Source organism: Pteropus alecto, unplaced genomic scaffold (assembly GCF_000325575.1).
Source record: "Pteropus alecto unplaced genomic scaffold, ASM32557v1 scaffold161, whole genome shotgun sequence".
NCBI lineage: Eukaryota > Metazoa > Chordata > Mammalia > Chiroptera > Pteropodidae > Pteropus > Pteropus alecto.
Window position 1 is genome coordinate 6,192,911 of NW_006432943.1, and position 11,925 is coordinate 6,204,835.

Sequence of the window (11,925 nt, forward strand, 5' to 3'; positions counted from 1 at the left end):
AACCTCGTTTTATCTTTCCGTTTTTTTCTGTGTTCCAGTCAAGCAGTTCCAAATTGGCAATAGTGGTATACAGCACAAGCTCGAAGAGTGAGAACACTCATAAATCATGCTGAAAATTTCTTAACTTGTTTCCAGAACAAAAAGCTCAGATATTGCATTGTCCGGTTAAGAACCAGATACCAGGCCAGTTTGGAATCACATGCCCTTCTCATGTGTCATTAGCTCCTCATATCCTATCACCATTTGGGCATTCTAAGAACTTAACAGTACCAGCCCAAAACCAGTGAAACAGACCAAGTGACTTATCACAGTCCTTCTTTACACTTATTTCTGGACACGAATGCTTTGAAATCTTAGATCATTTCTTGGAGGCACACTTGCAGGGTTATTTTAACACCATGTTTCCTTATGTGGCCATAGGAATTGAATTTGTGAATTTCTGGGGAAAAAGTCCTTTCATTATAAAACATACATTGCTTTCCTAACCAAAATTAAGATAGATTTTGCCCTCTGGGAGTTTGGTCGTCATCTTAACTGCATATTATAAAAGCTTACCTAGAGAACACAGTCCCTAGCAAGGTGAGCAATTTTCACGAGATATAGTTTAATAGAGTGTGAAATCACAAAGGCTTAAATTTTAGTCCTGGATATCCTCTGGCATGTCCGTTTTCATTTATAAAAGAGATAAATGCAACTTCATTGTGTAATGAGGTAGTGTAAGAAAAAAAATGCCTTGTAATTCATAAGATGTGTACATGTTATTGCTAACATTTTTACTTTCAGAGATTTTCATCCCCAAACTGGTACAGAATAAGTCATTTTCTTTTTTCTCCCTTGCTGTCCAGAAAACAAAATGTTTTGGCAATGAGGAATGTGTGCATATGTGTGAATATTTAAAGGATGAAGTATGAAGAAGGGAGTGAATTTCTGTAAATGTAGCAAATCAACTATATATTCCTTTAAAAAGAAAAGAAGTGTAATAAAAGTTGTTTATCTCTTGCTCTCTATGACCAAAGCATTCATATGTAATAAGATTATTCATGTAATTAAACTGTACTTGTTCTCCTGTTTGCATGGTTTTGAGTAAAAGATTTTTTTAAAAAATGACCAAAGTTTTCAAATACTCAAAAATTTTAGTAAACTATGGTAGTACATTAGGGCAAGCATCTGGTTGATTTTTCCATCACCAGAGCCCTAAGCAAAGTATTAAGTCCCTACTTTTATTACTGAAAGCAGGTACAAAAGTTAAAATTTTACTATTAAATGATAGATGTTATAAAGAATTTTGAAGAATTATGAAGTCCCTCATATAATATGGGAGGCTTCTAGGAAAAAAAAAATTTTATTTGCTCCTTTGGCATCCAAGAAAGACATTTTTATGTCTGGAACAATGTGCCCTACTTAGTCAGATTCCTGGTGGATGAGAGGTATGACTTTTCTTTTGTAAAGTGGCAGAAAAATTAGTGTTAAGGAATAGGGAAGGGAGAACCAACACTACTGATGTGCTTGGAGGCAGATCAGTATAGGAAAATGTACATATGGAAGTTGATACAGATTCCGCATCTCTTAAAATTACTCATGCCTGCGTATCCCTTGTACTCCTCAGTATGAAAAGCAATGATCTATGATGTATATTCCAACACTTCATGCATGCCCTTTATTTTTATTCTCTTATGATGGGGAGAGACGGGGTCTGGGGCGGGGGTGGGGGTAGATTAGTTTATATCCAATAAGCATTTAAGGCTGAAACGTCACAGTTTTTGTGTGCCTAATTAGTTTCTTTGTCTCAACTGCTTTAAGTTAGTGGGTAGTAGTATTGCTTAGTTAAACTCATACATTCAAGGTCATACCTAGGGTTATACTCCAAGATATTTGCTTTGGAAATACTTAAATAATCACATATACCCTGTTTTATAAGGATGGCAACGCTATCAAAACTAAAACATTCACAAGCTAACAGCACTATAAAATAACCTGAAATAGTGACTTGTCAGCTGATGACAGAAATTCAGAGTTAGAAAATTAGTTTAAGAGTGACTGTATAATAATAGAGGAAATTGTTAGTTGTTAGAAAGCCAAAGATTGTTTATGAAATTTGTTTTATGTCCTCTCATCCTTGTCCAAAAAAAAGTATGGGTAATTTTTTTTATTACTGATTGGAATTTTATTTGCACAATGAAAGGGAGTCGTTTCAGAATAATTTGTCACTCTGAGTAAAGAAGGCTGTATTTACAGTTTAAATTTTTGTATACTAGTACAATTCTAATTGGAAAACCTTTGGGTCAGTTTTACGAAAAAAATAGAAGCTCCTATCTTTGATGAGGAAAAATCATAATAGTGGCTTAGAATGTAAAGCTTTTAGAATCACCCTGTAATTTATGGCTTATCCCTGAGAATTCAAAGCTTTATAAATTATAAACCTTTTCCAGAACATGGTACATATCATCTTATGTCAGATAGAGCTAGACTAAGCCAAGAGCATAAATTAATTTTCACTTTTTCACCCTGAATTCTTCTTTCATCCCTGATATCCAGTATTATTGTTTTCCAGCTTAAGTTGCACACCCCTCACATAGACCAGAATTGCTTCAAAATAACCCATGCTCATATCACTTTTTCTATTTCTTTTCTCCTATGTCCCTACTTCTGATAGATGATTGATAGATAGATAGATAGATAGATAGATAGATAGATAGATAGATAGATAGATAGATGATAGATTGATAGATATCCTACATCATAGCTGATAATGAGTATTTTTTTTTAAATTCACACTAAATTATTAATGACTGGCTGGTTTGCTCCTCCAAAGAATACATTTAATTCAAATGAATATCTGATTAGTAGGATAAACCTGCTTCATTAATATCATTCTTATGTATTTTCTTGGAAGATCTAAATTGGGACTACATGGGATGTCCTTCCATTGTGGGCCATAGTTTTCAAAGGAAAGGAAAAATGTGTCTCCTATCTATGAGCAAATGAAGGGTAGGGTACTAAGTAACCACCAATGTTTGTCTTTGAAGCCCTGAAACTTTCTTTTCTGCATCTTTCCTCCAGTTCTTTCTTGTTCTTTCTCCTATATCTTCAACAATCTTAAAGTCCCAATTTTAACAGCCATAAAATAGGAATAACTGTAGGGTTGCTTTAAGGACTATAAAGTTGTTGCAAAAGATAAATAAATTTTGTGTAAATTACCCAGAACAATATCCAGAAAATATTAGATGCACAATAAATACTGGTTCCAGGTACTTCTCTTCTAATTGGGGAGTGAACATTTTAATAAGGCTAATAAATCCAATACAGGATTTTACATTTGAATATTTTATACAAAAAGGTTATGCAATGATCATAAGCTGTTTCTGTCTGTCCAGTCTATTCTCCACTCTCTTCTGATTTATCTCAGCAATAGCAGCTGCTCAAGTAAAAGCATGAATGAATGAATGAATGAATGAACAGAAAGGGTTTACAGATAAGAAATAACTGAGCCAATGGAAATGATACCAATCTCACTTTATATCAAATAATGGTAGAACCAAGTGTCTTTTACAATAAAAAAATAAATGTTATTTCAAAAAGAAATAACATTTCTTATTCCAGTGCAGTTTTATGCCAATAGTAAAGTACTACTTTTTCTACTCAGTTTTCATATCTAACAGCCAAATAATATCATCCTAATATTTCCTTGCATAAAAGTTTAAAATGAGAGGTATAAAAAACTACAGACACTTATCAAATCTCTGAAGATATGTTTCTCCAAATACAATAGCAAAAATTCATTTAAAGTAAGAAATTAATTATCAGTGAAATGATTATCAATGAAAACCACGACACTGCAAACCCTGTTTTTACACTGGAAATAAAACTAAAATAATATTTCAAGTATTTTAAAAATATCGCAGTAAAATGTGTTTTTTCTAGGTGTTTTTATACCTTTGAAACAAAAGGAAAAAAAGGCTCAAGGCCCACTTCATTCTTTGTTCAGAACAAAGTGTGTTTTGTCTACTAAAAAAATAAAGGAACAATAATCTCCAAGAAATCATCTTGACCAGCATTAATGACTAGTTTGGTAGTTAACAGCCCGAGGCACAGCCAGAGGCCATTAAGGCTCTTGAGGGGGAAAGAGGGTTGGGGGATTGTGGTTTACCAGCAATTAACTATAGATATGAATCAAAACTTCCTAAGAAAAGAGATAAAAGTTACTCTGGATGATTCTTTCTGTGTTTATCTTTTCATACACCCCTCCTCCCTCTTTTGTAATAAATAGGAAAAGAAGATGCTGCTATCAATTCACAAACCAGTTGGATTGGAAATAATTCATTTAATGAAATGGGGACACTCAGGGGACCAATTAATGCCTTTTCAAGCTTATACTATACAACTATAAGAACCACTTTAAATAAAAAAAAAAAGTAGTCTAACACATTAGTTGATTGTTGGTGAATTGAAACTCAATCATGAGATCATAAGGATTTTTTGGAGCTTTTTTTTCAGTTTTTAATCCTATCTCAATAAAGGTAAATACATAAGGATTATAAATAAACAAATCTGAAGTAATATAGATTGGGGGAACCTCAAGAGGGTCAGGAGATAATGAAGATTATACCTCAATATTGGGATTATGATGTTAGTTCTTTATTTCAATAAAAGTGGATAGAGATCTTTCATATCAGGGACAGGGCTTAGCTGTAAGGACAAAGTAATCTTCTGGGAATTATGCATACAGGCTTGACATCATTTTTATTGGATGGCTGATGAACTGGAAAACTCCAGGATAGCCAGGCTTTAATTTGTAATCTTAATTTTCATATAAATCGGTACATTTCAGGGGGAGGGAGTGGGGGTTGTGGGGGACTTTGATGCTTGCAAGCCTTGTGGTAATAAGACAGTGCGGCTGCAGTACTAACTCATCCAGTCTCTGATTCTGTCTTTTCTTCTATCCATCTGTCTTCCATCTTTACATCTATCATTTAAAGAAATTTACAGCCTGCAAATACCAGAGAAACTAATGTTAGTGCAATCTTCCCTCCACCTCTTGGAATGATCTATAGTAATCTACTTATCATAGATATGCATACTATAATGTACAATAATTTAGTTTTCAGCCAGGAAAATGACTGCAATTGTTTTGCAAACATGTATTGATAAGATTCTTTTCTTCTTTTTATCTTTTTTAAAGGCTCTAAGGCATGAGAGAAAACTAGTTTCCCTTCATAAAAATTATCTTGGTGTTTCCTATATATACTTTCATATCCATAAGATTACATAGGGACACAGTTATCAAACTAGAACACAGTAGTGATTTATTTGGTCATATAGAAACTTGGCCCATGTATTTCTAGTATAGAATGCATATGCCCTTTATATTGTAAAAGAAGTAAAGTGCTACTGAGTGGAATATTCTAGAAATATGTTAATAAAATAGAATTTTATGTCTAGTTATTCTAGGTTCTTACATCATAAGTAACATTGAATCATTATGCAAAACTATTCTAATAGAAGAATAGTTGAGTTGAACTGACCACAGAAAACAAATAATATACAAATGTGAAATTATTTGTTCAAAAATATATTTCTCACTTTCAAAAAATGCTTCTGCAGCTTTTCTTTTCAATTAAAAAATTTCCAATTGTCCTTTTGTTGTTTTTTTTTTTCAGATATTTTACCCCCTGGACCAAAAATAATATGCCTTGACATTGGCCATTTTCTATATGCCTCTTTTAGCAGAAATTGTAACCTTTTGTCTCTGTTTAGGTTAGAATAATACTACAAATATTAATCACTAATTGATTCATCCATCCATCTATTCCCTGTGTCAAGCACTATATACAGTAGTAAGTATACTTATAGGATATATAGTATTTTACCTTAAGGAGCTTATGACTTAGTGGGGACAGAGACTTGTAACAGAAAACCCCAAGAAGACTTCCAGGGCAAAGAGACATTGGAGCTGAAATTTAAAGGCAAGAAGAGGTTAGCTAAGCAAAGCTAATGATAGGGATAAAAATGGGATAGAACAACATTTGTAAAGGCAGAGCAAATGAAAGGGAATTTGGCACATGACGTGGAAATGGAATTAACAAGGGTTTACAAAACTGAATGAGACTAGTGAGGTATAACTTGGTAAATGGTAGAACCTCAAAGGAAGAGATATTGATACAATCTTCAGCTGAAGGTATGAATCTCTAATATAAATCCATCAACATTCACTTGAACAACTCCAATGACTGGAAACTCATTATAAAGGACAGCCAAATTTATTTCCAAAACTAATGTTTGGGAAATTCCTAAAATTTTCTAGTTTTATAGAATGAGAAAGTATGTAACATATAGCTATCTTTTCTAATTTTGTCTTCTTAAACCACACACAATATGATTAATCTCCCTTTCCTACTATCATTGAAATATTTGAAGACATTTATGAAGTCCTTCAAAGGTCATTTGCTTAAAACATTCCTTATTTATAACAATTTGCAAAAATTTTAGCATTCTTATTTCTCTATAGATAAGCTCCGGATTTGTTCGTTTTAAAGTGTGGCAGCTGGAGCTGAAAGTAATAGTCTGTTACCATGATCTGTAGAGAGCAGAGAGGGAATATCCCACAACCTTTTTCTCATCACTATATTTCTATTATTGTGCCTAACTTGAATTAGATGTTTTGGCACTTACATTGATAATTCATATAGAACTTTTATTTACCTAAAATGCTAAGTCCTTGTTATGTGTGCTGTCATTTAATTTAGCCACATCTCCGCTGTCCTCTATTACGATAGTTGGGTTTTTGAACCAAAACCCAGAACATTATCTGTATTCGTATTTAAATTCATTACTTTATCACTCCCCCATGTAACAAGTACCAAGATGTCTAACATATAACACAGTGTAAAATTTGTCAAATAAGAGGAATGCAATATTATATAGAAAGACATGCACGCCATGAGCCACAGGTCTGGAAGCAGGGAGACTTCCAGACAAGCATCCTATGGGATGATAGGAAATATAAAGGTTCCTGGGAAGTCATGCAACTGGAATCAGTATCTCTTGATAAAAAGCTGAAAAAATGTGTTACTAACTTAATGACTCAGATAGCAGATTTATAGGGATTTGGGTGGTGGGGAAAGACATAGTTTAATGCCTAGAAACTAAGCCAAGACAGTAATGCCCCTTGTAGCAGAAAGGAATAAGGCCTGCTTGTAGTCTCAGGAAGTGTTGATCTGTGTGGAAGCAGCCTCATTACCATCAAATCATTCTGACATGAAGGCAAGACTAAACAAAAAGTTAACACAAACTAACAACAAAAGTAACAAACAACATGAATTCTCTCCAGAAAAAATATACAAATATATAAAATATCACAATCTACCTTTATATCTCTAGATATCCTTATCCTTATGTCTATTACTTTATCTGTTTATGGTTATTATTTGTTATACTACATAATATATTTACTATATATTAATACTCTGTCCATGTTACAAAAAAATCAGCATATTTATATCACCTCTTACCACTTTCCCCTATGTCTCCAATTTTGTTGAATATTTAATTTTTATATTGTCAAAGTTTTTAACATTTACATTTCTAATTTTACCATAATTCTCACACTTATTTTAATATAGTTCCAGAGACAATGAATTCAATTCTCATGTCAATCCTCTTGCTGTAGTCTCTCCATTTACTAAAGAATGACCAAAGTTAAAAAAAAAAAACCAACAAAACTCAAAGACCAGAATTCCCTGAGTTTCTGTGTGTTCCAAATCGTTTCCTGTAAGTTCAATTGCAGTTTGTCTAGGTATAAAGATTCTTGAATTACTCTTTCTTCAAGGTCTTAATTGACATTAATTGTTCCACAGTTAGTTTTGAGTATTGATACAAAGAAGTCTAAGGCTATCTTGCATTTTTTCCTTTTCAAGTCTCTTGATCTTTTTATCTGGTTATAGACTCTCTCTATATATGAAACTTTACTAGGATGTGTTTTGGTGTCAATCATTGTGTTATTTTTTCCTCTTAGATATGGCATATGCATCCACCATCTGTAGATTTAAGTATTTTATTTTTGGCAAGTTATCTGGAGTTATATCTTTGAATATTTGTTTACATTATTTTGGTTATATTTGTCTATGACAATTATTTGCCTATTTTCTATATTATTTTTAAATGCTATATTAATTTCATTTTACATCTTTTCTAATTCCTACTCTTAATTGTGCCTGTATTTTCAGAAGAATCTATTTTCCTTTGAGCTGCTTCCAATCTGTCTTGTTTCAATAGTATTTAATTTTTTTTCCTTCTACTTCATTGCTGAGCTTTGCCAGTTTATCATTTTCTCAGTTATGAACTTTGCAGAAGAGAAATGGCACATTCAAACTTAAGAAAATGAATAAAGTGATTGTTTACAAAGGTGAAGACAGAATGTAGGGAATCTACAAAGGTTAGTGCAGTACCCTTTGGGCAACTGTTACTACCTATAGGTCTGAAGGGGCAAGGAGAAGGAGTGGTAACTGGAACCTAAAGAGAGCCACCTCAAAGGAGCTCCTTACTAGTCATGGGACTCAGCCAGCCTAGCATGACCCCAGAGTGAGAGTCAAGGGAATAAATACTTTGACCTACTCTCCCCTCTTCCTCTGTTCTTTTACTAGTACAATCATTTAGCTAAGCTCAACTAGAAACTACAAAAGGAAACCTTTTGTAGTCCAGAGGTCAGCTTCTTGGGGCACAGATCAGGGTGGAGGAGGGTAGTGCGTGTATCTAGAGGGGTATCTTTCATCAGCTCTTAAATCTCTACTGTGTCCTTTTCTTATTCAGTGATGATTGTCTCATTAAGGTTGTTTTACTAATTCTGGATGACATGGGGTTATAATTTTTATCTGCTCCATGGTACATTTTTCTTGGTCAATGTTCCTCACCTGTTATTTTTTTCTGTTTCTTCATCTCTTTGTTTTCCCTTGTAATAGCTTTGTTTAGAGCCTATGCTGGTTATCATCATCACTCACCTTTCAAATACGCATCCTCCCCATCTGTCATTTGAGGTTTCGGTTGGAGAGTGGATAAGGCTGTGTTGCAGGCTGCTCCCAGCAATTCTGCTGATGACAGAGTTGCCTGTGTGAATGAGTTATTTTAGCTTTTATATCTTTCCTGCTAAAAACTGCAGCACTGTTAACAATATAAAGGGTTGTCTTCCCCTGACCCCCACAACCAGAGTTTACTTTGGGCAACTATGGATCGTCCATGGGATTCCTACATTAACCTTGACTTCCAAGTATCCAGAGATGTTCTCTATTCCCATTATTACAAATAAAATATGTATTATTTTATATTTCAGTGTAGCATACTTAATTTGAGAGATTCGTGTTGAGCTTTTGCTGAGCTCTGTCACTATGCAAGTCTTCTCTTTACATGTCCATATGTCCCAGTCAGCCTTTATTGTTTTCAGCAGTTCCTTTTTGCCTGCTTTGCTATTATTGTTTTGATATCTTCCAGTTCTATCAGAGATCAAGTCTGCATTATCTCCCCCAACTGCCTGTTTTTTTTTTTTTTTGGCTTTTAGATAAAAGAAGGGAGAAATTCACAGACTTCACTCCATCATTTTCAAATCCAAAATCACATATAGCCCTTTAATCTTCCGACAATCACATGTGCAAAGGACACATAAGGCTCATATGCTACCATATAAAAGAAAAAAAATCCCTGGCCAAAGCTAAATGCATAACTCATAATACATAAGAATATTTTCCAAGTGCTGAGTATATCTAAATGACTCTGGTTTAAGACTTCCCCCCATGGTTTAGAGGTATTTTCATTTTTCAAAGATAAATCATCTGTTCCCAACCTGTTTTTGTATGTGTTCTGAAGTCTTCCTAGATGCACAGTCCTTTGAAATGTCAAAATACTAACTTCAGAGCAAAAATAGCTGCTCCCAATCATATCTTATCCTCTTATCCTCCAAAGCTCCCAATTTGCCAGTGAAGTAACACAAAAGTTGATATAGATAAATTCTGTGACCGTAATCCCAATTGGGAGGCATACTCATCTCTTAAACAGTTATGTCAACTTGGATTTATCTTCACAGAAGGCATATAAAGCATCGTTTACATAAATAACATGGGGCTTTGAGTTGGACAAATATCAGGGATGAGTAACTGCCCTGGACTAGACCTATTAAATCAATCACTGGGGCTCAGACAATCAGGAAAGCATTGACTACAGCCATACAGAACCTGATCATAACATAATCTTCCTCTGCTTCTTGATGAGGTAACAAAATATGCTGTGTTCATTGAACAGCTGCTTTCATAAGGACAGCAATAATGAAAAAAGCTCCCAGAACCTCTAGTACTTGCACTTGGAAACAAGATTTCCAGGGAGAAAATTAAAATGCCAACAAGATTTATACCTACCTATGTAGATGTCCTGCAATCTTAAACATGTTCCATTACTTTTAAAATGCAAGAAGGAGAAACAATGTTATTTTTAAAGTACTGTTATTGAAAAACAAAAGTAATAGGCATAGTTCTTGTTATGGGATGAATTATGTCCATCCAAAATTCATACATTGAATTTCTGACTCATAGTACCTCAGTATGTGACTCTATTTAAACACGGGGTCTTTAAAGAGATAATTGAGTTAAAAGGAGGTCATTAGAGTTGGCCCTAATCAACATGACTGAGCCCTAATCCTTATAAGAAGAGGAAATTAGGACACAGACACACACAGGGAAGACTTATGGGAATACACAGTGAGATGACAGCCAAGAAGAGAGACCTTAGAAGAAACCAACCCTGCCAACAGCTTGATCTCAGACCTCTAGCCTCCAGATTGTGAGAAAATAAATTTCTGTGGTTTAAACTACCCAGTCTGTTGCACTTTGTTATGGCAGCCCTAGCAAGCTACTACAGTTCTTCTCTTTTAAAGGTAAATAAGGAAATGAAGCTAGATAGAAAAGCCCAAAGTTAAGTCATCTCTACTTTGCTCAAAATTTCGACCCTTGATGTAAACATCCAGTTTTTCAGTGATTACATATTGAAATCAATATTCCCTTAATTGCCTAAACTTTGGCTGTGAATATTCTCCCACCATATTCTCCCATCACATCCTCTCTACTAAGAAGAATGAAACGACACATAACTAGTTGGAAAAGGGCTTGCCAGAGCTGCATAAAGAAAGCAAGAAAGCATAGAAACATCTGTTTTTACAAATGAGTTAACTCTGAAGAAGTAGACATATAAGTAGTATCTGTTAATTGATTTCAAAGTGGGTGTAAAGAAGAGAGATGTGTAAATTACTAGGGGGAAAATAGCTTTTCAAGGAATATAATGGTTCTGCCATTTCAGATTCCTTTAATAGTACCTACCAAATAAGAAAAAGAGGCCCGGTTTAAGATCTTCTTATTAAAGATGACTTCTTTTTCTTCTCCAAACATTCTATCCTTTTAAGTATCCTTATAATGAATAAGTAAGTGATAGGCTCACATCTCCTTACTTCTATGCTTGTATGAAAAGCCTCCTTATTCCACTGCTTCATATCAAATGAGAGCAGGAAGTGAAATAAAGCTTTTGGAAACCAGGCATCACTCACATGAAACAAATATGTGTTGGCATCCTATCCAGATGCACATTTTTGAAAGAAGACCTTGTTCACTTGACCTATGCTACTTTTCTGGAGCGTATAAACAATCTTCAAATGGTGTGAGAAACTGTAGGATCATCAAACTACTAAATCTAGACCTCGGAACACCCAAAATGAACTAATGACAATGTGACTGTAGCAGTGGTAATATTTTACTTTGGAAAATACATGTAATATGTACATTTTAAAAAGCAGTAAGGTTTGATAATAATGACTTAGTTTTCCAAGATTTCTTGGACAACTTTTATCCCAGATATTAAGTGCCACTTTATTTCACCACTTCATTTCATGCATGATGA

At 34.1% G+C, this 11,925-nt stretch overlaps 1 long non-coding RNA gene across 1 annotated transcript; it reads right to left on the bottom strand.

Moving 5' to 3' along the window:
• Positions 1 to 4,723: 4,723 nt before the first annotated feature.
• Positions 4,724 to 10,434, bottom strand: LOC107195372. Its single transcript, XR_001516502.1, has 2 exons — positions 10,398 to 10,434; positions 4,724 to 4,987 (listed from the first exon to the last, which is right to left on the bottom strand). It is a non-coding gene; the product is annotated as an uncharacterized LOC107195372 (long non-coding RNA).
• Positions 10,435 to 11,925: the final 1,491 nt, after the last annotated feature.